The sequence below is a fragment of the Schistosoma mansoni genome, chromosome W, assembly GCF_000237925.1.
Source record: "Schistosoma mansoni strain Puerto Rico chromosome W, complete genome".
NCBI classification, from domain to species: domain Eukaryota; kingdom Metazoa; phylum Platyhelminthes; class Trematoda; order Strigeidida; family Schistosomatidae; genus Schistosoma; species Schistosoma mansoni.
The window spans coordinates 11,355,412-11,379,708 of NC_031502.1; the positions used below are offsets into that span (position 1 = coordinate 11,355,412).

Sequence of the window (24,297 nt, forward strand, 5' to 3'; positions counted from 1 at the left end):
GAGGACAGCTCACTGGATCGTTCAAGGTAAAGACCGGTGTCAGACAAGGTTGCTTACTCTCACCCTTTCTCTTCCTCCTGGTGATCGACTGGATCATGAAGATATCAACATCTGGAGGGAAGCACGGAATACAGAGGACAGCTAGAATGCAGCTGGACGATTTAGACTTCGCGGATGATCTGGCTCTTCTATCACACACGCCACAACAAGTGCTGGAGAAGACGACCAGTGTAGCAGCAGTCTCGGCAGCAGTAGGTCTCAATATACACAAAGGGAAAAGCAAGACTCTCTAATACAATACAGCATGCACCAATCGAATTACACTTGATGTGAAAATCTTTACATATCTGGGAGAGAACAAACCAGATTTCAGCGGAGGACGAAATCAGGAAGAAGCACTGGAAGTGGATAGGACACATATTGAGGAAATCACCCAACTGCGTCATAAGACAAGCCCTCACATGGAATCCTGAAGGCCAAAGGAAAAGAGGAAGACCAAAGAACACGGTACGACGAGAAATGGAGACAGACATTAGAAGAATGAACGAAAATTGGATAGAACTAGAAAGGAATTCCCAGGACAGAATGGGTTGTAGAATGCTCTTCGGCAGCCTATGCTCCACTGGGAGTAACTGGCGTAAGTAATTAAGTGATATATATATATATATATATATATATATATATATATATATATATATAACTCGACAGTTCTCTAAAGGTGAGAACGAAACTGTCAACGGATCCATTTTGAAACACATAGTGTGCTTTGTTCATGTAGATCCACTAGAATGTGAAATCGATAGAGAAGTTTTTAGGTCATCACAGTACAACTTTGTCACATAAACACACAAGGTGTATTAGGAATTTATACCCGACCTGTGTTCAGAAGCAGTGTTTGATCCGTTATCTCAACTTGGAATAACATGGCATCCCACTTTTGTGCGTTTTACTGGGAACTGTCTGTTCCTTATGCATTTTATCTCAATTCGTCATGTGGACAATTATATTTCACATTTCTTGTCTGCATCTGCTTCCCACTTTACTATTCCTGATAACCTTTAATATCATAACGTAACGTTTCTTTAGTATGCTTCACTGACTTTGTCGATAGTCCAATAAACATTATTTTTAACAAAGTTTATTTATTCATTTCAGAACAGCATATATGTGAATATATTTACTTATGAAAGACAATAGATATTAAATTCATTTAGTATTGTCTGTTTGAATCTTCCCATTGATGTGATAGGACTGCAAATGGTCAGTCTCCAGTAAGTGGCTATCAGGACTCAGTGGCCGAGTGGATAACGCGATGGCGTTTGAAGCGAAAGGTACTGGGTTCGAGTCCCAGAGTGAGCATTAACTCTGAGATGCAGGTACATCCAGCTGACGAGTTCCAAATACGACGAAACGCGCGTCCTGGATTCCACTGCTAGCCACTATCAATCTTTGCTTACCAGACAACTCAAGAAAACAGCTTAATTATTTGTTTCATACCTCTTTTATTTGAAAATAGTTGAAAAGTTACCTTCAGATACAGATTCCAAGTGATTTTACAGAAAAAAATGTTAAATCTTGCGGCCGAGTGGATGCCCAGTTAATGTGTGACGTGATAAGACCGCCAGTCAGAGAGCAGCGAATTATCGATTGGAACAGTGACACACAAAAACCGTACGAGCAGTCTAGAGTACTAATCGGTCCTGCTTTCTGCCTAGCCCAGCCAGTTAAGTCCAGAACACCAATAACAGCCTCTATGGTATGAATCATTGTATTTCAAATATACTGAGTCTATATACCAAACAGACTGACCACATCGTACTCAAAAAATAGAAAATAACATTTGTACAAGATTTAGCCAAAGGTGGCTGTGAATGTGGGAGACAGCAATTAATAGACTAGGGATAACTCAAGAATGGTAAATCGTACAATAATAGTCTATAGGTCAAAATAAAGCTTATAATAAGGGGAACATGAGTATGAATAGTTTAGTTATTTAGCAATTATACGATAATAAATATATTCATAACACTGGTCCATAAATGGATTCCAAAGTTACCATTCACTATTGTCATCGGGACACAACAAAAAAATATGATAAAAGAAAATTAAGGTGACATTTAGGGAAAAATGATCATTAATATCACATTTGTTTTATACAATTAGAGTCCCGACAAACTCTCGTAAAGCAGCAAAAGTGAGCATTTTAGAATGCAGCTAATTCATATTAATCTGTAGGTTCTGAATATCCCACTTACCTATTAATTTTATAAACAATTAATTTTACTAGTGTTGTTTTGTATAAAGGATGTATAAAGTAATTCATTTTAATTGCCAAAACTACCTGAATTGCTTTTTCGCAATCATATGAGTTCAGTTTGTGTAAGAACTAAAATTACAAGAGGAATTTTGACGTAATCGGTCACTAGGAACATATGCAAATTGCTACGCATGAAGTAAATTAATTAATGTAGGTGATATTAAGTAATCATCATTGGTGATTTTATCATGATAATGGTGACAATAATTATGCTACTAATAGTAGGTACGAACAAATGGGCGAGATCTGAAGCAATTTTTAAATGATAACAGGAATAATCTGACTAGCTGTACTAATATCCACAGATTAAGAGTGAAAATTCGACTAAAATGAATGTTGTAACTGCAAATAAATGAAAAATGTTCTTGAACCTTGAAGGGCGAAGAAGAAATATTAGAAGAGTCAAAACATAACAGCAGATTTGGTATCAAGGCAATGTAGGACAAAAAACTAATTTTATACGCATACTCTGGAGAGGAAATGATAGGTCTTTTCTCCATCTGCGTAATAAAGTAATTTGAGACTGTTCTGTCTTTTTACTACTTGAAATAATATAGCGGGGGCTATAAAATGACTTTATCTCAGGATATTTTTACCAGTGGTATTATTAAGGAGTCTGATATCATTCACAGTCAAACTCTTGAATATGTATTCGGAGATTCTTCTGAATATTATCCTCTCCGTTATCCCTATGCACCAGATTCTACAAATAATGATAAAAAACATTGAATTAAACCTTCAAAATCGCAGTTATTTCACTATTTATTGGACTCCAAAATGTTATATCCTCATAATCAATGTTATCTATTTTCATAATCTAACAAACTCACATGGTAGTTAGAAGAAAAGAAAATTGATTCCTGAGTTTTTTTACCCGTCAATATGTCATTAAAGTAGCATGCACGTGGTAAGTCAATCTGACTTTTTTCTGCTATCTAGTAAAATATTCACTGTATGATTGCAGAATGATACATATCTTGTATCATCATAGGTATGAAATTTCCAAGGGTACCATATTGGGTTATATGACTCAAACTTTTATAATGAACCCTGGACAAATAAACGGGAAACTTGTAGAATATAGGACAGGAATATGTGTTAGATATTATGATGATATGTGATCTGTGGTAGTCATAAAGATGTTTCCTGTCTATCGAATCTCATGACAAAAGTAAAAATCGGTAGTAAGACATGATGACACCAGTTTCATTTTCTGGAACTTTTCTGAAATAAAATTCGAAGGTTCATTTATCAAAGGATAGATGACGCTAAATGTTTACAGATTTCGGCGAATTTCTTGGCTATAAGCTACTAAGGTGGTTTGGTTGGAAAGTTGCTAAACAGAACATTGTATTTTGCCTAGGGGTGAAGATTGGCGAAGATTTAACCACTTACAAAAATATGAAAACGGAATCCACTGAAATGTATTTGTTTGTCCGATGGGTCAGATTTACAAGTCAACTGGCATAAATAAGGATAAAATAGAGGAGGAATAGTGTATACACATTTATGAAGTTTTCGGCAACTGAGCTTAAAATAATTAAATGTATTTGGCATTTGAAGAGCTCATCACTCGCTTAACAGTTGACATATTCTTTGAATTTGTAAACTGTTCAAAATAATCAAAAAGTAGTAAAGTTCCGAATTATCACCCTGTATAACGGTGTCTGCAATATACTGCTGTCAATGATGTCTTTATTCAGTGATCTCAGTTTGAATTATTCGGTTGTTAAATGCTTTGTCACACCTTCATTTCCTGAAATTCGTTACACAGTGCTTCTCTTTTTATTTGTGCACATTTTACGTAGTCAATTTTTCTTATCGCTGAAAACAGTCTATGAGTAAACTATTCATTATCAAACTAAACGTTTATGGATGTCTTTCAGTTCGTACTCCATCTGTAAACTTATCAATTGGTTAACTTATAAATAACCAGCTTTATAAATATTTCTAAAGAAACGCTTTTCATTCCCATTTATTGATGATGTTTTGTTAATCTCTAAAAAAAATTAGTTTTAAGTAGTGAGCAGCTGAATAAACTATTCATAGAAAATTTACTGAGTATTGTTTGTTTGAATCTTCCCATTGATGTTTTTAGGACTGCAACTGGTCAGTCTCTAATTGGAATATGTGCATACTGTGCGTATTGCCTCGATATAGCCTAAAATCACAAGCATGGTAAGCAAAGGACTCGGTGGCCGAGTGGATAACGCGATGGCGTTTGAAGCGAAAGGTACTGGGTTCGAGTCCCAGAGTGAACATCAACTTTGAGATGTAGGTACATCCAGCTGACGAGTCCCAAATACGACGAAACGCGCGTCCTGGATTCCACTGCTAGCCACTATCCATCTTTACTTATTCATCAAACAGATTTATATATTTTGGTTAGACTTGTTGTTCATGTTCTATTTAGAAAAACAAACAATTGTCTTGACCTAGCAAATTAATTTAATTTTCAGTTAATCGATTTGCAGTTTTTCTGTCTTGAGTATTGCCAATTAAAAAATCTAATAACTATCAGCAACATAAGATAAATCAGGTCAAGTCGTGTATTAATAAAACACTGTTTACGTCAGCAAAACAGATATAATACGTGACAAGTTATCTCTGATTTCAATATGTGAAAGCGATCACAAATCAAACGGAGACTATCATAGTGTGAAGACTCAAAAATGATAGCAAAATAACTGCTGTAGGGTATTAAAATATCATGATTAGCAATCAACGAACTGATCAAAACTCAAGAAAACACTTTTAAAAGTAAATAAAACAACATTTATCAGTAAGATGAATAGTATAAAAACAACCAATGGTCTGAGGTAGGATATTTTTCACGTTTATCTTTGTCTAGTTTACCAACTTAAACAAAAATAAATTCGCTAACTGATTTTGGAATAAACTACCATTCTAAATTCACTTTATATTGTTTGCTTGTATCTCCCCATTGATGTTTAACACTGCAATTGATCAGTCTGTTATTGGCAGATGTGCATATTGTGCGTATTGCCTCGATATAGCCTCAATTCACAAGCATTATAAGGAGAGATGGATAGTGGTTATCAGTGGAATGCAGGATGCGTGTTTCGTCCTGTTGGCGAATGGTTGTCTACATGAACATGCATCTGCGTGTTCATGTTCACTGTGAGACTCGAAAGCAGTAACATTCGCTTCAAACGCAATCAACACATCCACTCACCTTCTGATTTCACACAGCCACTCACTTGTGCAAACTGGTCATGTTCAAATTCACTCAGCATTGTTTACTTGCATCTTCTCATTGATGTTGAGGACTGCAATTGATCAGTCTGTTATTGACATATGTGCAAAGTGTGCGTATTGCCTCGATATAGCCTCAATTCACAAGCATTATAAGGAGAGATGGATAGTGGCTAACAGTGGAATACTAATAAGGTATAGGGAGTATATAAAAACTCAAATGATAAGAGGTTAAACAACGAGTTCGGGAGCAAAGTACTAATCATCAATAAAAAAAAGTTGAATGTTATTTCTTGTATATGTTATTTTTAAATAACCATTTGATATTTTTATCTAACATTGTATGTTCAGTCATGGAAACTCCACTGATAATTGGCATTTAGATCGATAACGTGGGGTGAAGATTGTAAAAGTACAATGTTGTTGCCCAGATTAGATACAGTACAATCTAGGTCAATTTCAGGTCATTGTTGTAGTATAGTGTTTCGAAAATAAATTCATTTATTTGTTTAAAGATCCCCATCATATTAAAAGACTAATATTTGAAAGAATATTCTTTTCAATGAATTTTCTTCAGGTATCTACAATTATATATCCAAATTAATAATCCGCAAAAATGGCCAGGTTAAGGGCAAAGTACATTGTTTAAAGCATGTAAATTTAGGATTGTCAAACAAAATGGAATAAAATTGTCAATGTTGATATGACTCATATAGAAAATTAACTTGGATCTGTATATATGTTTATGGAGGCGCAACAACAAATATATCTATTGGATTAGGATTACCAATTAGATGTTAAATGTTCGGATAAATGAAAGGAAATAACAAGAATGGATAAATATGCTGCTGAATATGGGAACAAATTATCTACATGTTTAGTCGCCGAAATATGATAATTACCATTTGGTCAAATGTAGTACATTCACATAAACTAAAGCTAATTTATATAGTTATAAAAGAGATTTACTAACAGCTTTTGGGTTCACCCGATCACATAAAAGAGGAAAGTAGTTATGTCAAACTGAAGAGTCACTAAAGATTTTTAATTTTGATTGGGAAAGTCCGAATGAGAACTTGTCAGAGAGCATATATATAACGCAAGTTTGCTGTTTTACATCTTACATATGTTGACCTTAAAAAAAGCAGCTCAAATAAACAACCCCAAAATGAACCAAACTATACAATGACTGAAACTATAATTGTCTTAAATGGGGTATTTTATGTAATGTATTTATTCATTATTATCTTTTTAAACCTTCATCTACTTATCCCACTTTCTTTTTTGAAAGTTTGTAAACATATATTCTATATTGCATGTTTTGACTGATGTGTTTCACTAGTGTTAGCCGTCCAGTGCTTCCAGGTTTCCCATGGTGGTCTAGCTTCAATTGACTAAGGATCTCAACTATTCAAATTTCTTCTTTTTATTCCAACAAAAGATTTTTGCTAAAATATTTTATTCCATCCTTAATTTTGTTCATGTTATCTACATAAATGCGTATCAAAATAATTCACTTGTTAAAAGTAGTCTCAGTGTTACAAACGTGTTGGGCTTTGGTAAAAGTCACATCGACTTTTGTTGACTTAGGTACATTATTATATTTTGTAGAAATATACAGAATCATTTTGTTGAGTTTAGTTGCCGTCATCTATACCAGGAAAAAGATGACAAGCAACATCTGTCACGTTATCAGGATGAGTTTCAGTGTCAGGAAACGCATCATCAGAAACAAAGTCAAGTACGGAAACCAACAGACGGATCATCCTACCATACATAAAAGGCATATCAGAAACTACAACGAGATTGTTGAAACCTTTCGGAATATGTGTAGCACACAAACCAACAAAATCACTGCAGTCAATTCTATGCAAACCGAAGGGGAATTGACAAAAGAATAAAAACCGAACATCATGTACAAAATAAATTGTTCCAACTGTGAAAAACACTACACCGGACAAAGCGGATTCCCTCTTCATCTTCGCCTGCATGAACATCAATTGGAGGTCAAACGCCACGACATATCCTCACTAATATCCATGCATGTGGACAACTGTGGACACACATTCGACCAGAGAAATGTTGAGATCTTGGATAGAGGGAATTCTAAAAACACCAGAGAATTTTCAGAAGCTTGGCACTCAGGTCAATCACTAATCAACAAACACATTGAAACCGATCCAATTTATTAACCAATCAGAAGAATTATGGACCAATATAAGACCGAGAATAAAATCAGTGGAAGATATAATCAAAATAAAGAAGTAAACAATTACAGGTTAAAGGTCAGCAATAACCAATCAACATTGAAGTCTACAGGACAAGCTGTGGGTCATATGTGAAGAAATTCAAATACATCCCTTCCAGTTGAAGTTTGTGCTAGTGATGTTCAGAAGAACGATGAAACATCTACGACTAAACCATCCAGCTCAGAGAACAAAACTCCATCAAAATAATCAAGTGCTGAGTTCAAAACACTTTGTGAACATGTAGTGGATTATCTTTGAGATAATACCTAAGGCTTCGTATATCAACCGCTATTAAACAAATCACAATAGTCAATAAATTTCAAAAGACAATACAAAGCGTCAACTACAGTTTATAATTGAACAGCGCAGATCATTAAGCCAGAATCACACCAAGAGAATTCGAGCAGAAACTCTAATGTGAGTGAGTGAATACAGAATAGAATTAAGAGTCGAACAAAGAATTGAATGAAGGGTTGAATGAGTTGATAAGATTTAGGCACACATATATGGGAAAGCGAAAGATTCATCGAGGGATGTAAGCAACTACTTTTAAGGTCAGTGAATTGTCACTGAGCGCTAGCCAAATCATTCGGCAGTTGGGTCACTGGGCAGATCATCAATCTCTGTCAAAGTAAAGGACAACCAACGCGCATCAGCTAATCATTCGCCATAGACTGGCTCATGCAGTGGTGGTTACTCTATCGCTAGTACATACTTTAACTAATATATTTCTGTAATAATGTTTTTGTGTTGTTCGGTCTTCAAAGCATCTGGAGAACCTTGATACGGCGAATTTGTAATCCACGTTAGGTTCTGACCGTGACGTGTGACTTTGACATCAGCTCTTGGTCACACCATTCCCGTCTAACTTGAGTAGGCCCCCGATCATTTGACAGAGATCATCAACGTTGGTGATCTACATACTATTTAGGCCAGTAAGAGGGATGTGTGTAGGCTGCAACACGTGATCAAGCATACAGATATGATGATAATAATAATACGAAGACATACAAATTGTTACTGTTCGAATGATAATATCTGTTAAATAAGTTTATTGAGAGGTTTCAGGAAGTTAAACGTAAACAGACTTAAGTTTAGGTGAGTTTCTATAAAAATTCCTAATAGACTCGATCAAAAATTTGAAATTAACTAGTATTGCTCTTCAAACCAAATGTCACTCACTCTTTACACCTCTCAAATCCAATTTGAAATTTTTCCATCCACCGTTAATCCTAGTTACTGTTAGATGACAAGAAAATTATCCGTAATTCTATCCTGACTTTCACCCAGATGACACGAAAGTAGGTTTACAAACGTCCTAAAATTCATATGCCCATGAATAGATAATCCTTTCCCGGTTTTATATTTGTGATGAACACGTTTTGTGGCTTTAACCAACACGTAATTTCCAGTCAAATATATCTACCAAACCAATTGAAAATAAAAAGCTACATTGTTCAATGTGTAAACAAGTCTGATATATCTAGTCATAAGATTCACGTGATTATCAATTTTATTTATATGTGTCTGTATTCACTCAACAATCTACCCAAGGTCGTTATAACTATTTTTAACCGACAAAACTACATAGTTTTTTCACGAAATGGCAATTGATGAAGTTATAAGTCTAGTTTATCATCGCTTGCGCATGTAGGCTTGTAGATATTTATGTTAGAAAAGAAAACAACATTGTTACTCGGCCTTATCTATCAATGACATACAAAAAAACTATCAGTCGTCCAGTTCACTTTAATGCGTATACTTAAGTAAGGAGGCATCTATATAGAGTCGGTTTTTTACAAAACCATATGAAGACGTGAGAATAATTGTCAGTAAATATATTGTTTGTTTCTAGTATTTTTCGAATCGAAACAAGTGTCTAACGCCGTTTTGGGAGTTAAACTGGTACAAGCAAAAATCTGCTGAGGAGTGCCACATTAGGACGAAACGGCTATCCAGTGCTTCCAGTTTTTCAACGGTGGTCTAACATCGATCTATTCATGATCTTGATCACAAACTTAACAATCTCCATAAACCCATACTGATAAAAATAATATTATTTGAAGTTATGTATTTATATATCGTTGAATTACTTAGACATTATAGTAAAGCTCTTGAAGTAAACTTGTTAATGAGTTGTAAAAAAGGTACACGATGCAAACTGAGAAACACAAAGCAGTTGAATTATTATAGTTCTTTAGTTCCACTCACATTTCATAAATAAATTTTGCACTTCACTATGTAAATCTAATGATACAAATTGAATCAAAGAATCATTAAAATCAATCGAATACTTTAGAAATCACTGATCTGAGACGGCAACTACCAACTTATTTTGTTACAGACAACACTATAATGATTCATTTCCATTGACTGTCACTTCACTTTTATCATGGCAACACTAACTAAATTTAACTAATGTTAGAACTATTCCACCTTTTAATCCTTTTAATTTTAAAGAACTATAGATTGACTCAGATAGAAGGCATCACTGAGGATTTTATATATGTTTTCAACGAATTAGAATGTTAAGCCTCATTGCTTTGGAAACCGTTAACATTATAACCTTAGCATATCACATGTAATTCTTACCTTAACCGATAGGCTCTTTATCAAAATTACTCATCTCATAACAATGTGAAATATGTAGTCTAACTGGGTATAATAGCGTGTTATCCGTAGACTTTCTTCCAATAATCATTGTAAGGCGTTATAGCAACCATCCTACAATCAATTTCGATTATAGCCAATTTTGGTTAAGCCCATTTTATTAACTTACTTAACAGACATCATTATTTGGATAGTAACAATTTGCATATTCTTTGCACCGCTATACCACTAGAGCACATGACACTCTATCCGAAATGTTGACTGCTTAAATATCATTCGATGACTCGTACTCCTCCCCATATGTGTACGCACGCAAATATTATTATCAGCCTTTGTTTTGCTTTACTGTGCCCTTATTAAATTTGACTATGAATTGTCTATGTAATTGCTTGCTATTCGCTCGCTTGCTCCTCGTTCGTTTCCTTCGCTTGTTCGCCTGTTCACTCGCTCTCTCGCTTGCCGCTCACTCGCTCGTTGATATTCGCTCAGGTGTTGTTAGCTTTCTGACCTGAGTTATTCGACAATAAACTGTAGTTGCTGCAATCCTTTGTCTTCTGATTTTACGCGCTGTTAAGATTAGCATTATTCGGTTATCGAGGTAAACGATTAACGAATCGCGGCACTACAGCGTAAAATTTTCCTGATTATCAACTGAGTTGAACTCTACTTCTAAGATTGAAGACGGAATCATGTGAATCTTTATAATTTTGGGGGAAATAGACACTATCTCCATTTAAAGTACAGGTCATTAGCAAAACTCTCCATTATTATATCATTCAGCTCCTAGTCCTCATGAAATGGTGAGTTTCAGTTGTTGCGGTGTAAGTCTAAAAGCATATATTTGCTTTTAAAAAAATGTTTATTCTTCAAGCAACTTAAATAAAATTAAAAAAATTGTAACTGTAAAACGTAGGATAATGATTAATGGTAAAAGAAATGCATACATAGTTACATCAAATGACATGTCCGAATAGAAAACTAGTGTAAGTTTGTTATACATCAGAGGTATTTGTGTTAAATTGTGACACTTATTGTAATTCGCAGCTTAAAAGTTAAATAATTATTGAAATGATAGGAAACGAATCAAACTCTGATTTTACAAAGAGTTCGATTGCAGTGTAAATCTTAGTTAGTCAGCTGCAACGTAGAACCAGGCACATAAATGCATCGGTTCAAGTTGCCACACCTTATTAGCTCAACAAGATGAACAACAAATTCATAGAAGTAGTTACTTCAATGGTAGTAATGTGTAAAAGAAAGATTGTGTATAGGGATATGATACAGGAAGAAAGAATTATTTCGTAGATATAAAGGCATAAAGCAACTTTAATCTCACGGTTTAAGAGAAGACAAAGAGTGTATACACCTACGCCATTGTGGTTGATTCTGAACCATGTCACCCAGAGTCTCCAACCATTGGTTACGATAGTCACGCGGACCCCAACCAAGCATCTACCAACATGACTCAAATCATGTGTTTTCCGGAAGCATTAACACCCTTAATATGACCAATAAATTGAAAAGTACCATGAATAGAATATTTGGATACTTGTCTTCTAACTGGTTCAATTTTTTTTCACCTGACTGTTGGGCGATTCGGTGGTATGGTGAACTCTACATAGCCAAAATAGGTTGTAACGGTAAACCAGGTTTATGTACTTTCGGTAAACCATATAAGCACGGGATGATCAAACCCACTGGACGTATGTGATCATATAAGTCTAGGGTTATTATCGCCTTATTCTTAAGATTTTTGATAACATCCGTTAACTGTTTTTCGAAATTGTTTCGAACTATATATGGCTCATTCCATGTAAATGAGCAGTTTATAATTATGACAAAAAATACTTCACTGTGTATGCAGTAACTCAAATCAGTTATTGTGCTTAAGAAGTGGGCGATGGGTTTTCTTTTCACGTAATGTCACCAGCAAATGTCTTGTAAGTATACAATTTGACCAAATGCATTATCTCGATTTTTTGGAAGTTATTTGTGAGTGTCATCACAAACGTTTCTTTTTAAACTAATAACGTCTGAAATCACTTTTCAGATCATTGGTTTTATTTGTTAAACAATATTAGAAAAACACTAACAAATCCTATGCGCATATTCGTAATACATAAATATGTTAATATTAAACCCGAAACAGTTTAACGTTACAAAAACTAATCATTTTTGATAAGTAATTGAAATATTGATCATACTGAGTGCAAATTAATAGACATACTTGTAACATAATGAATTTCTATGTCGATTGTACTGCTAAATGAGAATAAGTTCAACTGTATCAATTGGCATTTAATTATGATCAACGTTTAGTTTCGATGTAATAAATAAAACCTACATTGAAACATTCTTATTCAATTTTGCAATGTACTATTGTTAGACAGATTAGTGTTCATTAGATGATATAGACATTTGAAAAACCATAGAAAAGTATTATGTAGCTATGATCACATTATCAATATTATTCTCAATTAACTATATAGAGTCCCAGAGTGAGCATCAACTCTGAGATGCAGGTACATCCAGCTGACTAGTTACAAATAGGACGAAACACGCGTCCTCCATTCCACTGTTAGCCACTATTCATCTCTCTTTATAATGCTTGTGAATTGAGGCTATATCGAGGCAATACGCACAATACGCACATATGCCAATAAGAGATCCATTAATTGCAGTGTTAAACATCAATGGGGAGATACAAGCAAATAATATCAAGTGAATTTACATTGCTTATTCACCAGGGCTTTAATAAACTTTATCAGCGTTAGTTCAGTTGAATTTCCTCATAGAAATAATGTTATTGTACCAATGAACTGATCTTAGTACATAATTTCCAAATTATTGTACAGTGAATCAACGTTGATGACAACTTATTCGTAATAATTTTCAGTAAACACTCAAAGGTCAAACAATATTTTTTCAATTTTGACTGAATTGTATTACATAGAAAAGGAACTCACAGGCATTGGTAAAGAGTATAATGATTGTTTCATTTAATTCACAGTTATCATAATGACATATACTAGGAAAATAAATATTACTTATCGATGAACACATACAAATTAGTCTTAGAGCAGACAATAAAAATTTGGTTATTGAAAGACTGAACATCTTCTTATGCTATCATGCATGAAGAACACATGACCTATTGAATTTCTAACCGAAATAATACGAAACGCATCAGATGAAAATGTTAAACTAGTTCACTTGTAATTAACGTTCAATGCGATGACGGCGGAGTTGTCATCAAAAATTCAGAAAACGTATATGGAATGCGATTGGTGGAAATTTATTGTTACAATTTGTAATGAACATAAAAAAAACCGAGTTTACATGAAATTGTACGTGGCTCGAAAAAAAGCCTTCACTCGGCCTCTTCACATTTTCGTTTGCCATGAACAATCACCTCATAGAAAGAAAGAAAAATATATTTTCCTTCAGTAAATTAAATAAGAACATAACATTTTTTGTGTGATATGAACTTAGTTTTGTAGGTCCCGTCAAAACCAACAACATCAAGAAAACGATTTGTCAAATTCATCGGGTTAGTAGTCGCGAAGAAGTACAAAAAGCAATTTTCTTCATCAGTTATATACTCACAAAACCCAGCAAGTGACATGATGTAAGCTTTCAGTTCGGCGTAATAACCTACCATTTACAATATAAATAAGAACTTAGCTTACCTGAAAGGTTGGCCTGCGAGAACACTTTGTGGCGCATGTTAAAAAGATCTTGCGGATTCAGGCGCTTTCCACAAAATTGATGTATGCTGCTGTTCCCAAAGCCAGTAGAGGTCGCACTGTTTCACATTCCGCATCAGCTGGCCAGTGCATCTAAGAATTGCTGTCGCACATCGTGGAATCGCACTCATCATTGTTATACACATTCCCACAAACAACAGCCCATTGACCTTCAATTAACTTACGACAGATGAAGGCTGGACATTGAGTGTTCGTTGCAGTCCTTCATGAACAACATAATAATACTATTTAACCTATCTCCATCTAATCAGTTATGGGGATCCTCCATTTCTCCAACACACAAATTTAATATATGGTTCCTGATTTTTATAGAAATTAGAATCGCGATGTGCATAATAGCAGTAAATCACCATTTCATAAGCTCTGATGGTACTCTTTAACACTTCAAGTGATTGGAATGCTACCAGATATAACGTACTGAAGAACACATTATCCATGCTTGTGACAACGTACGAAACGATAGGGCTTGTTCTTTGTACGTTGTTAACGTTCATAATTTGGAGAAAATGTGATCTGTGGAGAAGTATTTACCCTTTGTATCAATTTTTAGAAATAAATAAACAATCATTACCAGTTTGGAACTAACCATTTAATTAGACAAAACAGAATGAGGAAAATTGTAAAAGTGCTGTTACGTCTGTTTTATTTTGTCTTTACTCACTTCCCTTCGACATTTTTGCGTATTGTTTTATACTACTTATTTATATTCACTAAATAGTTGTATCCCTAGCAAATTTTAAGATTATGTTTTAACGCAAGTTCGTCGTGTAATATTCTGAAATATTTACATATACTTATAACGTTTGTTGTATTTATCATTAGAATTACTTTATCTCAATCGTTGTAGCAGTTATTCACAATTTTGTGTATTTTTATAACCCTTGTTTAAACACAACAGTTTCCACATTGTTTCTCTTGGTTCGGTTTTCGCTTGTTGATAAACTGTCATAAAGTTTAGACCCAGTTAACAGCTGTCTTTTGCACTATCATATATTGTAGTTATTCATTGTGTTACTATTATAGGAAGTCCTTTTTATTTCAGACAAAAGTAAGCGGTAAACGCCGCAGACACCACAAGTTGAGGTTTGTAAATAATTTTGTATATTATTCAATAAAGAACCACTGTTTTAGACAAATCGTTGTTTTGTGAACTTCGATTTTGCACGTATCTCAATTGGGCGATTTAGAATCCTTGATAGATTCAACAAATGGGATGAAAAATCGTTATTGAAACAAGATACAAAATCACGGTGCGTTAAATTATATTCTGAGTAATGAGTCCAAAATAAAGCAACTGTATTTTAGGAATCTTACAACATATAACAGAAGTTTATGCATCACACAAAACTTACAAGTAGGAAAATACAAACATACAATAGTTCAGGTATTTTATACTTACAGAACAAATATATAAACAGTAACTTCAGATAGAACTGTTCTAAAAGTTCAACTTTGCTTACCATTTATCCTAATATAGCAGAAGATTTTGAATAACTAATTTTAAACACTAATGATTAATCACTTAACTTAACCACATTACGGAGCTTAAAGCTAACGTTTTTACATTCCATCCATAGTGTAGATAATAGTAGAAGATTTACGTTCACTAAATTAAAGGCGGGACTGAAAACTTTATTTTCTCAAGTTTGATAATATGTTACCGTTAGCATTGATCATATAGTCTCCCAGCAAATATATGTACTATTATTTTTATAGATTTTTGATACAGAATAATTTTGGTCATAAATGTTGAAGTGTATCACAATGAGAAAGTTGACATAAAATATATTGATCTACACAGTGTATTCAAGTCGGTTTAAAAAAGAATTTAAACACAATAAATATGTGATAGTGGGAAAAAAGCTTGATAAAAAGAAAAAACCCAATAGATATATGATAACAGCAATATTGATTTATCAGAAGAGATTCAAGCTTAAAACTTCCTGATGATAAAACATTGAGAGAGTGGTGAACGTCTCTATTGAGTATGGTCCCATTAGCAAATTTTTCCTAACAGTTCCGATAAGGAGATTTTAATGCTATTTTATGGTAGATCATATAATCCACTACACTTATATTTACAGCTTTTGAAAAACAATGGTTTTTCATACAACATTCTATTTGATAAATAATATTATCCTGTTCTTTTATTTTAAATAAATTTAACACTCTCTTAGAGGATACAAACGATGATTCTTAAAACCTGTTTGAGAAATTCTACTTTTAGATAAGTTTATTTCGCCTTTTAACATTTTTTGGAAAAATTATATTCGTAGTGTATACATAGTTCCAACGCTACATCAAGTGATCTTGTCTGAGCTTCTTCAAGGTTATGATCAGAATTACGTAATATTACTTTCAATATTTCAAGTAGTACGAATTATAACTCAGAATAATAGTGATTACCGAAGGCTCAGACACGGCCAAGTAAGACAGCACTACTTTATAAGTATCCTTTAAGGAGAAAACCCAAATGCAACAGGTAAGAGGAAGACAATGATAACACTAAAAAGTAGGTTGAGCTTGCATGCAGAAATAGCTTGATGTGGAATCCCTAAAATTCCTAGTTAGAGATCACAAACATTCCATGGTTGGTTGAGATGTGATTTTGGTACAGCTGATTGATCAAATGCCTTTAGCTAGAGGGTACCCAGAAAAACTGACGTGACCACCATTCATGTTGAATAGTTACAAAACTATTTACTTTTGAGGATTATTCAACTCCTTTTCCACAAAGTATCAGTGTTTTAAACATTTTATCGTCAGATTACAATGTTCAATAAATAATAAATAAATGCCTTTGTACTATCTAAACTTATGTTAAATTTATGTCCGTTGTTTATCTGCTCTGAAGAAGTGGCCTACATCAAGTCAAGAAACTTCAAAAATACAATTTTTCTACTCATTTGGCTATAACAAAAGTATATTTATTATTTATTCTCTACCCAACCCTTGGTTTATTTGAAACTATCAAATGTTCAATAAAATTGCATGTTTGACTTCATCGACATATGAATTTGGAAGTATTTTCAAATCACACCTACAGTACATTAAATCAGATAGCTTGAATATTCAAGGCTGATTGGAAAATTATTACCAAATAATCACAATTTTGATAAAAGATGCAAAACAATCGGGATAAATGATATAGAAAATATTCACCCTGTCTTTTGCTAAGAATGTCCTATGTACTTCCTATACATCAGTTTAAACGTATAAGTAAGATCATGAAAAAGATTTCACTACCATCTAGACTCCATCGACTAGTAATCAGCGTTGAGATTTATAAGTAGTCATGAAGTAAATCCCGAAAAGTAATTGCTGACATATTAAATATTTGTTCGTTATTATTATAGTCAATAATGATGTCCAGGTCTGCCTTGTTTTTCAGTGGCTCATCAAATGATTTCATTTAGCGACATAAACTACTTTCTTGTTGAATTATTCCTAGCAAAATATCCAGCTAAACAGCTGAGTACTATTAAGTTCTGCATATAAAACCATTTTAATCTTTACAGTAACCATAATTCCAAAATACTTTTTGCGTTTCAGACAAAAGACCTCATGAATAACGTTGCCTTAGTCAAACAAGTCGCTTAAGTTGGTAATCTAGATGAAAGATAAATGTTTTGTGCTCAACCTTTATTTACTCGTCACCTCATTATTTACCTACCTACGTCTGTTACTCCTCGTGAAGGAGCATAGGCCGCTCACCAGGTTGTTACCTCATACATGTTTCTTAACATTTACTCTAAATATATGCTTGACAGCACATCAGTTTAGTCTGGCAAATGACTACTTTCCTGTTTGAGTTGTCATTCTTTTTATTTCAGGTTATAAATGGCGGGAAGCATTCAATGATAAAACATTGCTCAATATTCTATGGTGATTTAACTTATTTGATTTTCTATATGATAGGGCGTCGTAAATATTGCTATTTTAAGTGATATTCAACGCCCAATATGATTATCCGATAAAATAGTTTTGAATTTCGTTTCTATTCAGTAAACTATTTACAAGGGAGTTTCTTATTATTATTTAGTAATTTGATGAGCATTTATTTTGTGTTATAATCATTCACTGTTAAGAGAAAGTCATTCGTTAGCTTAATTTAGTAGTAAGTATTTCCGAAATTGTTGTAGTGAACATTTTACTTTATAAGAGAGGGGTTTCACTTCTTCGAAGTATGTTAACTTGTAGCGTTGTTTTATTTGTTGATTCAGAGGATTTCTGTCGTGGATGAATATATTCACTAATTTCTCGTTTCAATTATCTATTGAACTGTTGAAGTGTTGATTAGTTTAAGATATTGCTAGACAGTTCACGTACGAACATAATGTTTTTATGAGGTACTGTACAGGTAGAAATAATAGTTTGTAATGTGAAACTGAATAGAACATAAAGATTTACTGTTAGCTGAATGACTAATATTCTTGAACAAACTAGCTTAGTTTTTTCAAAGAATTAGTATGATTTCTGTGTTTTAAATTAGCCATATAGTGAGCGAACACTCAGAGGGGGACAACCATTATTAGTTGACACAAAATTACAGAGTTCTTTTGCATAATGTGAAAATCATACATCCAATACTTCATTTGCGAATCTCCCATCAATTGTCTTAAACTTCATTGTTCCTTCACTTCTATTACAATTACTCTATGTTCCCGTTCTTTTCGATCCGATCTTCCCAACCTTTTGCTGGCAAGCATTACACTTCTGATTGATGTTATATACTACTTATGACTGTAGACATAAATAGCATACACCATAGTCGGAATGGCTCAAAGTGTGTCTAATAACTTCATCTAAACGAATAGTAAGGTAGTAAATTATACGGCTAACTTCAACTTTCATCGCTGTTAGATTTCACGTCAGTTAGCCCACGTTAGGTGTAACAATTCGATACCGACTCCAAAAAAAACTACTAAACATGCCGTATTATTAAGCTCGGGTGAAGATGAGACAATTTATTGAAACAAACGGATATTTGTTATATTATTATTTGTTATTTAAGATTAGTACTAGTAAACATAATTAAGTAGTAGTATTATCTATCCATGAACTGTAATTACGTTTGGCTATATATTTCTAAGAAATTGATTTTAGTGATTTTAAACCGTTTTAATGTTCTTTAAGAAGGGTTTGAATTAAAATTTAACATCGCGAATGTCTTTGTAGAACGTTGTTGTTAAGATATGAAACACTATATTTCCAGATGATGAACAGAAATCTTTGTGGTCTTTTTCATTATATTCAATATCTATAGTCATACGAACAAAGGCTTCGTAGAACACAAGTCGTGGAATGAGAATAGATTTTAATGAATTCAAAAGTTTGAGTTGTAGCTCCATGTAAATACGAGAATCCAATTAATGCAAATTATCACTGAATACACGTCAAATTCAATAACGACAGGAAATATCTTGTGGTCATATTCACAGCTTTCATAAAATCGCATATCTGCAACTAATGTAAAAGAAATACAGTTACCAAATGATTTATAGATTACACATCTTTTAGAAGTATTCGAGTGATAACTGCTTATCGTTTTAATTACCAGCATAGTTCGTTATTCCATTATGAGTGGTAACTTTGACTGAATCAATCTTTTAATAACACTACAAGAATAAGGCTATATTTTAAAAATTATTCTTCTGACTATGACAGACTATAATCTTTTTTGAAGTGTTATTAATATTTCATGAAGATATTCAAATGAATATGATTCACATGATTGAATGGTATAAAAGAAAATATTGGAAGCTTTTAAGAAAACATTTGAAACTTCACTCATGCTCTATAATAGATAATGTTGTTTTATAAGCTTCATGCTCTTTTCAGATGTATGATTTTGAATTATTTGAAGTTAAAGCAAATGTTTGATTGAACGATCATTTGTTTCTTCGGCTCTTTTTGTAATTTGGATAATAAAAATTTTACAGAACTCCTTTAAGGACATTAGGATTATTGTTTCTTCTACTTGTGTCCTATTCAAAACAATGTTTGTGGTTTCAGTATCCTCATTCTTTTTTTAAGTTTTTCAGTTTCACGAAATTATATGAGTAGGCTGTATCGAATTGATCTATTTCATTCTGTTTTCGTTACCCCCCAAAAATATACCCTAATTAATAGGATTCCGTTATTTAATAAGGATTTGGAACTCGTACACATTATTCCTAAAACTAGAATGCTTTGCATCAGATTATTGAATTAAAATAAATTAGTTTGTCAAATAAGCACTTGTTGTGGCATTTTTTTTGGGGGGGGGGGTATTTAGATTTTGTAAGTAAAATGTAACGTTTATACTTACTTTTTGTTATGTAACTAAACAGAAATTGAATGAAGCTATTTTGGAAAGATTGACTAATATGATTTCATATCATTCTTCTAACATGCAAGTTATAACATTAGATTTATTCTGATGATGATTCGAATATTATTAGGATTTGTCAAAATGTTCCGTACATTTTTAAAGTGATATTCAGGGAATATACTATTGTATGTACCCGAAATTCACACGATCCATCACATTAAGCGAAAATAACAATATAAATGAACCTAAGAATGGATGGTTTGTTTATTTGTCAAAATAATAAAATATCAGTCATATCAGGATGAGCAACATTTTACTTGATCACGTTCACAGTTTGTTTACCGTCCAATAGAGGTAACAGCAGTTCTAACAATATTGATATTTACCATCTAAGCAATCATAACATTCACCTAGCAATCGTACAACTTGAATACGATAATTTGTTTGGTTTGATGTGGTGGCTAGACTGATTCTGCAGTTCAGTCACAACGAGCAAGTAGACTAGGTGGATGGTTAAACATCATGATTTTTACTGTAGAAACTAACACCACATGGCCTTAAAGACTAATCAAGAATTTGACTTAGCTACATATTTTATAGATATTAGTGGCTACAACACCGAAGATCAACTCAATAAACACGCTAGATTTTGATGGCGCATTATACATAGATCGGATAGTTTATTATAGACTATTTTCGTTAAAACGATAACACTATGTGATAAAACTATGTATTTATGTTGTCCTAATGCATAACAAATTAGATATCTAATGATGTGGTTTACATTAAGTTGGAAAATGTTAGAAATCCAGTCATTTACTCATTAGGACAGCGCAAATACGTCGTCACTTTTATTATTAACAGTATACTAAATGCTTAGTTTATTTGAAATTATCCGGTCAAACTTTGGTAATGATACGATAATAGTTTCTATTTTGATGAAAATATCAGAGGATGTTATAGGTTTTTAAAAAAATTACTGGAGATATCTTTTGTCAACGCTTATTTTCAGAAGGGGTTTTGTGGAGATTTAGTATTTTCATAGTTGAAAGCGTGAGTCAATTGAAGCTAGACCACCAGGGAAAATCTGGAAGCACTGGACGGCCGTTTCATCCTATTGCGGGACTCCTCAGCGTATTTCTAAACGTTGGCATAAACAAAAATCTGAAACACAATATTAATTTGTTTAATAAAAAGTGATGTAAAAACACTAATCAATTGTTTCTTATCTTTAAAGGTATAATAAGAACTTATGTACTGTCATTCAATTGAGTACTTTTGAATTTTACTACATAAGCATAAAACGTTTGACGTTCAATGGACAGTCACTGATAATTCACAGTTATTGTTATTTAACATAATTGAAATTAATTTTTTCGCATTTAACTCAAACCAGTTATAGATACCTGATATTATATTTTTTTAATATAATTAAAAAATGACAATAGAGAGGCTAATTATTCATGAGTAACATTTATTCAAAAAATGAGAACTACATGTATCGGTGACCTGATATAAATTTGACACGCACAAGTGATACTGAATATGGTGGATTTTCAAAAAAGAGTTGTGTACTTCGATTAAATGATTTAATCATAATTTATAATCAAATGTGTGTGTGTAAAAAAATCCTTATCTGAACTACAAAAATATATCACGTCTCACTTTATCCAGTAAAAATCTGCAGAACATATATGATACTTGCTTACTTACTTACGCCTGTTACCCCCCGTGGAGGAACATAGGCCGCCCATCAGCATTCTCCATCCAACCCTGTCCCAAACAATCCTTTCCACTTCTTTCCAGTTAACATTCATCCTTTTCATATCTGCTTTCATTTCCCGGCGTAATGTGTTATTTGACCTTCCACTTTTCGCTTCCCTTCACCATTCCAAGTTAGGGCTTGCCTCGTGATGCAGTTCGGTGATCTCCTCAATGCATGTCCTATCCACTTCCAACGTCTTTTCCTAATTTCCTCTTCAGCTGCAAGCTGGTTTGTCTTCTCCCACAGAAGGCTGTTGCTGATAGTATCCGGCCAGTGAATGTTGAGTATTTTGCGTAGACAATTGTTTATAAATACTTGTATCTTCTTGACGATGGTTGTAGTAGTTCTACACGTTTCAGCTCCGTACAGTAGGACTTTCTTGACATTCGTATTGAAGATTCTCACTTTGAAATTAGTTGAAAGTTGTTTTGAGTTCCAGATGTTCTTCAATTGTAGGAATGCGGTCCTTGGTTTGCCAATCATCGCCTTTAAATCTGCATCAGATCCTCCTTGTTCATCAATGATAATAGGCATCTATTCTTTTAAAAAATACTTGTTTTACTGAATTAGTGATCATAAAATACAAAAAATACTATTAGTTTCTGAATACGCCGGTAATTGTTCTACATTTTAGTAGTAAGAAATTCTGTATGGATAGTCAGTGATATTGATTATAATCTTGCAAAACATCTTTTCCAACATTTACCGGAATCCGCGTAGCATTTTTGTGAACATTAATTTCATGTTCGGACTACAGTAATGTTGAACAGTGCATTTTTCGGTATAATTTGCTGTTAAAGCCTCTAAATATACAGATCTACTGAGTATTTTAACGGAAACAAGTTGACTTTAAACTAAACATAAATAGGAAGAGTGACTGAACATTCTTTAATGTTAAATGACCAATATGAGTTTTTGCGCTGCTTATTTCTCAAAACAAATGGTCAATATGATGTCATCATCATGTTGGAAGACCTGAAGCAAATCTAAACTTATCTTTGTAGATTAGTTGAAATTAGATATTAACGCAGTTGGATGCCGACACAGTGATTCAAAGGTTAAGCATAAATACGAGAGATCGAAGGTCTTTGGTTCGATTCCTGCATGTGGGGTCGTGGATGCGCACTGCTAAGGAGTCCCACACTAGAAAGAAACAGCCATCGATTGCTTACTGGTCTTCAATGTTGCCCTAACTTAGATCGGTTCACGATGTTAATGAAATTCAAATTGACCCTGTTGGAGCCTGTTCACTTTATGTTTCGATTCATTGAAGCTCTAATTCTAACATCAACAATTCTTACTTTATGGTTCTACTAAAAGTACGAAACGGGTTTTAGAAATACATTCTTTAGTATCTATAACGATTCCTATGCTGAATCATTTTTAAGATCGTTACCCTTTAAAAGACAAAGGCCATTCCTGAGCTCATATTTCTGGTTGTTACCAGGTTGTATTCATGATATTGATATCTATCTCTTTGCCTTTTGCCTTGGGGATTCCAAATTAGGGATTAATTTGTAACGCAATTTTTTGGTTTCCACAAAAGTTGTCCTATTCACTGGCATCGTATTTTACTGCTTCTGTACTGGGTATCTTCGTCTGAATTTGCTGCTATCTATAGGATTGGAAGACTAACATACCATCAAAATCTAGGTCTTCCGAATACATCCAAGGCGTCTATTGTATTCCGTATTTTCCCTGAGATGTCGAGGTCTTTATAATTTAATCAACAGCTAGAAGAAAGAGGAAATGCGGGAGTAGACACCCTTGTCTAACTCCAGTCTGCACATAGAACCTATCTGTGAGATGAACTAAATGTATGAATTTGCACTTCAGCCCTTATGTAGGTTTTCCGTAAGATAGTAACGATCTTTTCAGGTACTTCATAGTGTATAAGAAGATCCTGTGAGGTTTTCTGTGCAAGCTGTAGAATTCCCTCACATAATCAAGGAAGTTGATGCATACTGATGAGTTTCATGCAGCGGGTTATTTGATAATGACCAGCAGTATCACAATTTGGTCGGGTAATGACTGGTCCTTACGAAAGCTAGGTTATTGAT

The 24,297-nt window shown here is 33.5% G+C and overlaps 2 non-coding genes across 2 annotated transcripts; both read left to right on the forward strand.

The window, feature by feature from the left end:
* The first annotated feature begins 1,287 nt into the window (after positions 1 to 1,287).
* Smp_tRNA_00139_Pseudo_TTG.1.1 lies at positions 1,288 to 1,358 on the forward strand. The gene has a single exon. It is a non-coding gene (tRNA).
* Positions 1,359 to 4,508: 3,150 nt separating this feature from the next.
* Smp_tRNA_00212_Gln_TTG.1.1 lies at positions 4,509 to 4,575 on the forward strand. The gene has a single exon. It is a non-coding gene (tRNA).
* The last annotated feature ends 19,722 nt before the right edge of the window (positions 4,576 to 24,297 follow it).